This window comes from Chenopodium album, chromosome 7 (assembly GCF_948465745.1).
Source record: "Chenopodium album chromosome 7, dcCheAlbu1.1, whole genome shotgun sequence".
Taxonomy (NCBI): domain Eukaryota; kingdom Viridiplantae; phylum Streptophyta; class Magnoliopsida; order Caryophyllales; family Amaranthaceae; genus Chenopodium; species Chenopodium album.
In genome coordinates, this window is record NC_137840.1 from 61,349,061 (window position 1) to 61,356,053 (window position 6,993).

A 6,993-nucleotide genomic window follows, 5' to 3' on the forward strand; every position below is an offset into this window, starting at 1 on the left:
TGTGGACCACCTTGGCATCATTGGTAGGAGTGGCGATGGCGTCAACCCACTTGGATACATAGTCGACGACGACAAGAATATAACGGTTCCCTTTTGAAGAAGGGAACGGTCCCATGTAATCAACACCCCAAACGTCGAAAATTTCAACTTCTAAAATTCCGGTTTGGGGCATCTCATGCCTCCGCGAGATGTTGCCAGTCCTCTGGCAAGAGTCACAAGCTTGCACAAAAATTTTAGCATCGTTAAATATTGTAGGCCAATAGAATCCCGACTCATTAATCTTGGCCACCGTTTTAGTGGGGCCATGATGTCCTCCATATGGTGAGGTGTGGCAACTGGTAAGCACACCGTGGACTTCCCATTCGGGAACACACCTGCGAAACAATCCATTTGCACACTCACGAAACAAAAAAGGATCATCCCAAAAATAATGTTTAACATCAGAAAGGAATTTCTTTTTTTGTTGGTAGGACAAGTCAGGAGGTAGAGTACCACCCACTAAATGATTAGCAAAATCTGCATACCATGTGTGTTGCTCTACAACTGCATAAAGGTTGTCATCAGGGAAATAATCATCTATAGGTAGAGAATCCTTACACTCATCATACCTGATACGTGACAAGTGGTCTGCCACTACGTTCTCTGCTCCCTTTTTTTCTTTTATTTCAATGTTAAAATCTTGGAGCAATAGAACCCATCGGAGTAGCCTTGGCTTTGATTCCTCCTTAGCTATCAAGTACTTCAATGCTGCATGGTCAGTAAAAACAATGACTTTAGAACCAACAAGATATGATCTAAATTTTTCTAAAGCATAAATGACAGCAAGAAACTGCTTCTCCGTAGTGGCATAGTTAACTTGGGCTTCATCCAAAGTTTTGCTTGCATAATAAATAGCATGCAAAACCTTGTTCTTTCTTTGTCCGAGCACGGCTCCTAGCGCAAAGTCACTTGCATCACACATGATCTCTAAAGGAAGATTCCAATCGGGAGCACATATGATGGGTGCCGATATCAAAGCCTGCTTAATCCTGTTGAAAGCCTCAAGACACTCGTCAGTAAAAATAAAAGGAGCATCCTTGAGAAAAAGCTGAGTCTGTGGTTTAGCAATTTTAGAAAAATCTTTGATAAAACGGCGATAAAACCTCGCATGACCCAAGAAACTTCTAACTCCCGTAACATTAACTGGGGGAGGTAATTGCTCAATCATTGAAATCTTAACTTTGTCTACTTGTATGCCCTTATCAGATACAATGTGACCTAGAACTACTCCCTCTGTCACCAAAAAGTGACATTTTTCCCAATTTAAAACTAAATTGCATTCTTCACAACGTTTCAAAATTTTAGCGAGATTAATTAGACATGAATCAAATGAAGAACCATACACGCTAAAATCATCCATAAAGACTTCCATAATATACTCTATGAAATCAGAAAAGATGCTCATCATACAACGTTGAAAGGTAGCGGGTGCATTACATAAACCAAAGGGCATTCTACGATATGCAAAAGTTCCATAAGGGCATGTAAAAGTTGTCTTTTCCTGATCTTCAGGGTGAATTGGAATTTATAAAAATGCCGAATACCCATCCAAATAGCAAAAGAATTTATGGTTAGCTAAACTCTCAAGCATTTGATCTATAAAGGGAAGAGGGAAGTGGTCCTTTTTAGTGGCGATATTTAATCTACGATAATCAATGCACATACGCCACCCTGTTACAGTTCTAGTGGTAATTAATTCATTTTTTCATTAGTGATCACAGTCATCCCACCTTTTTTTGGCACTACCTGCACAGGACTTACCCATTTTGAGTCAGAAATAGGATAGATAATACCTGCATCAAGTAGTTTCATAACCTCCTTCTTGACTACTTCCTGCATGTAGGGATTTAATCTTCGTTGGGGTTGAATGCAGGGCTTATAGTTGTCCTCTAGATGTATCCTGTGCATACAAAAATCAGGGCTAATACCCTTGAGATCATCAATACTGTACCCAATAGCTTTCTTATGGGTTTGAAGAACCCCTAGAAGTTGGGAAGTTTGTAGGTCAGTAAGTGCAGTACTGATGATCACGGGGTATAGTTCCTGTTCATCAAGAAATATATATTTTAAATGAGAAGGGAGAGGTTTTAGCTCAGGTTTCTTGACCTCTGCAGGTTTTGATTCCTGAACTAAATTTACTACCTTCATTGTTTCCTTGGGGCTTAACTCTTTTAAGGAAAGAGCCTTTTCAATATCTTATACCTCATTACCCCAAACGCTTGCATTGTCTTCAGATAAATTCCCGCAGAGAACTTCCTCTAGGGGATCCCTCGCAAGAACCTGTGGCAAGCTATCATCACAAATATCATCCATTATATCAATTACATCAATATAACAACAATTTTCCTCTAGCATAGGCCCTTTCAAAACTTTCCCTAAATTAAAAGTAACATTGTCATCACCTACAGAAAGGGTTAGTTTACCATTTTTAACATCAATAATTGCTCCTGCAGTATGGAGAAAAGGCCTACCTAATATAATGGGTATTTGCGTATCCTCTGCCATGTCTAACACAACAAAATCAATAGGAATAAAAAATTTACCAACTCTGACAGGGACGTCCTCTAAAATACCTAAGGGGTATTTTACCGAACGATCTGGCATTTGCAAAGTTATATTAGTAACTTTAAATTCTCCCATATTAAGTTTAGCACAGACAGACGATGGCATGACACTGACACTAGCACCCAAATCACACAAAGCTTTATCAATAAAAACATTCCCTATATGACAAGGGATAGAAAAACTACCGGGATCCTTTAATTTAGGAGGGGATTTGTTTTGCAATAAAGCGCTACACTCCTCTGTGAAAGCTACAGTTTCTACTTCATTAAAGGCCCTTTTACTAGTCAGAATGTCCTTCATAAATTTAGCATAAGCAGGAACTTGAGTGATTAAATCAGTGAAAGGAACTGTTACCTGCAGGTTTTTCACAACCTCTAAGAACTTACCGAATTGTTTATCAAACTTACTCTTCAATTGTCTATTAGGGAATGGAAGTTTGATAACCGGGCTCTGCACATCTGCTCCCTTATCCTGAGATTTACCCTGCACAGAAACATTAGTAGAGTTAGTATCTATTTGTAGCCCTGCAGGGTTAGCAGGAATAGCGTTTGGTATAGAGGAATCTAGATCAGGAACTGGTCTATCTTCCTTTGGCATAGGAGGTCCATCATAATGTGAACCACTCCTTAGAGTGATTGCATTGGCATGATCTGTAGGATGGATAGGTTGCGATGGTAGAGCTCCCTGCTGACGGGATTGTAGGGTAGATGAAAGTTGTGCAATTTGATTATCCATGATTTTATTATGGGCTAAAATGGAATCAGTTTGCGCATCCCTACTCTCCATATGCTTTTGCATATTGGCAAGCATTGCTCTAATTTCTGTCATGGCAGGGTCGGAAGATGATGAGGGTGATGCTTGGCTTTTCTGGCCGGAGTTAGGGTGGTAATATTTTTGCTGTGGTGGGGTTTGCTGTTGTGGTTGTTGTGGAGGTGGAGGGTTTTGTACATTGGTGCTCTGGTATGAAAGATATGGATGGTTCCTATAACGGGCATTGTAAGAATTGGAATATGGGTTATTCTGCCTATAGGTTTGAAAGGCATTAACTTGTTCCATAGAGCTCCTACAATCTTGCTCCCAATGCCCTACAATTCCACAATTTTCACAAAAAGCTTCATTGTTAGAAACAGCAGAAACATTAGCTACAGAGTTAGGAGCAACAGTAAGATTATCTAATTTTTGACAAATAGACGTTAATTGAGCTTGCAAAAAGGATACGGAATCAACATTATGTTTTCCTTTATTTGCAAACCCTCTCGGATTCCCGTATTGGGAATTGTGTATTGTCATGTCTTCGATAACCTGTCCTGCATCGTCCACATTTAAATTCATGAACCTCCCACTAGCTGCAGAATCTAGCACTGATCTAGAAGAATTTCCATGTCCATTGTAGAATGCTTGGATCAATTGCCATTGTGCTAGATTGTGGTGGGGGCATTCTCTCTGTAGATCCTTGAACCTCTCCCAAGCCTCATATAGCGTTTCGTCGGCCTCTTGAGCGAAGTTCTGAATAGCACTCCTTAGTACCGTTGTTTTCTCTGCAAGATAGTATTTATTATAGAAATTCAAAGCAAGAGTTTCCCAGTTAGTAATACCAAGTGCAGTTCTATTCAAACCATTAAACCATAATTTAGCTTTGCCACATAATGAAAAAGGAAAAAGAATCTCCCTGATTTGGTCTTGCGTGACCCCGGCTTGTCTAATGGTGTTACAATACTGGCAGAAATATGCGATGTGAAGATTAGGATCTTCACCCTTAGCTCCACTAAATTGCTTCCTCTCTATCATAGTGATAAATTGGGGCTTGATTTCAAACTGAACTCCATCTAGTGCCGGAGTGGGAATAAGGTGCGGGAAATCTGTGAGCTTCGGCTGCGAGTAGTCACTGAGTTTCTTCTGGGCCGTCATCTCTGATTCTGAATCTGAAGGAATTTCTATGTCACTATAATCAGAGGGAGGATCTCTTCGACTGTTGTCCTCCTCGGAACCCACCAGAATTTGTCTATAGATTTTCCTTTGCCTATGAAAAGAGCGCTCGATCTTAGGATCGAATGGGATGTAACCTGATCTGGAACACCTGGGCATAAACAAGGAACTAAAAGACAAATATGAGAATTGCCTCAAAGAACTAACGTTCTCTGAGACAAAAGGGGATAATCTAGACTACAAAAAATAATCAGAAAATAAAAATAAAACCGTTTCCCCGGCAACGGCGCCAAATTTTGACAGGGTAAAGTCGTATCCCCTAATCAAAAGTAATTACCTAAGTCCTCTAACTAAAGTAGATAGGGAAGTAGGGTCGAACTCCACAGGGAAATAAGTCTTTCTACTCCTAATTAATTATTATAATCTAAATTATCAAAGTAACCAATATTGTTGTAAATAAATTATATACTACGAGGAATAAGATCGAAGGAAATAAAGTAGGGAGAAATCAAATATTAAAAGACCTAGGGCATAGGTTCACTAATAAACAATATTCCAGGGCAAATCATAATAAGCAATCATCAAGCATTGATTAATCAGATTATAAAGGGCTTTCGCTACGTATTATAATCACAGAGTTAATTTACCGGTATTAAATCTCATCTGTCGAATCTCGACTTAACCATTTATAAATTAATCCGCCTATTGAAACTAAGCCTAAACATCAATTCTCATCTGTCGAATCTCGAATTAATATTGCAAAACTCATACAATTAAATCTGGCCAAACCTAATTGCATAGCATTAAATCAATCAATAGGAAATTAACCAAGCATTGATAAACAACAATCACAAAATTACCCCTTCATATTATTTATTAGATCCCCATAAACCCTATAGATAAAACTACTCAAGCATCATCATAACTAAACTAATCAAATAAATAAAGCAAGGCATAATCAAAGAAGTAAATAAAATAACTGAAATTAAAAGAGAAGAAATTGTTACCAAAAAAAATCTGGATTAATGAAAGTAATTAAGAACAAAAGTTGAGAGAGAATTTAAGAGAGAGAAATATCCTAAGTAGAGAGAGAAAATCTAAAGAAGAAGGTAATTAGAATTTACGTACATAATTCGTACTTAAACATTCCTCAAAACAAAAATTAAAACAAATCTAATCAGTCTCCTAAGAAAAACACGCGCCCGATCGGGCCCGCCTTTTTCCTTGCCCACTGCTGGTATGCCGCGCCCGATCGAGCTTACACTCACCCGATCGGGCGCGCCTCTTCCTTGATGGTTCTTTTGCGCGCATCCGCCCGATCGGGGGTATGCTTGCCCGATCGGGCCCGGTCTTCTTCTTCGAGGCTTGGATTTCGATTGGGCTCAATTTCTCGGCCCAATCTGGATTTCCTCATCGGGTCTTGATTAATCGATCCAATAGCCCCGGTATCACATATCGAACCCTTAATCACCGGCTCTCACCGATCCTGGGCTTCAAAAGTGGTCGTGTCCTTCTAGCTTTCGTAGTTGATCCATGAAAACCCGGGAGAATGCTCCAAAAGTGCAATTTCCTGTAAAACTAAACTAAAACTACGAAAACACTAGAAAACAAAATTAGTAATAAAAGTGGCCCTAAAGAGCCAAAAACACTACTAATTATGACCATGGGACGGGAGTAAAACACTATATAAATTGGACATATGAGGAAGGCATCTATGTATCGTGCCATCGCCGAGGCCACCTCGCGCGAAAACTGTCAGGAAAATAAAGTCAGTAAACATGCGTAACATATATGGACAAAAAAGTTGCAAATAAACAAGCTTACCCGAGTCTGGTGACGAGGAATCGACCGCTCCACAAAGCGCTCGCCCTCAGGAGCCGGAGGAATCATCTCCTTAATCGGCCCATATGTCCCCTGATAGTGGATGGACATACGGGGTGGCACGAACTCAGCAGCACCGCCCTGACAAAGCAAATCAAAATCAGTAAAGTATTACTTGGGGGCTACTTAAAGTAAAAGCTGAAAATCATACCGCCACATCCTCAGCAGGTACAGGGACTGGAGCTAACAACGACAGTAGCTCATACTCATAGCATCGCCCCGGGATCGTGTAAGATCGCCAAGGGGTACCAGCTCCCTCTGACGTGCTCACCAACCTCGCGGCATTAAACATATGACGCGGTGGAGGAGCAGGAACAACAAAAGTATCTGAGGAATGCTTAATAGCAACTCTCTCCCCAAGATACGCAGCCGCTCCATAGGTCCCCAAGAAATAGCGACGCTCAGCAGAATATTGCGCAGCTAGCCCAGGGACCGCCAAGTCGACCCACGGTCGGTACAACACATCAGACTCCTGCAAAGAACGCCTATCAGACAAGAATCTATCGAAGGTATCACAAAATGTTCAAATATGTAAAGAACCATACCGAGATGATCCAATCTCGGACATAAGCAGTGGACATC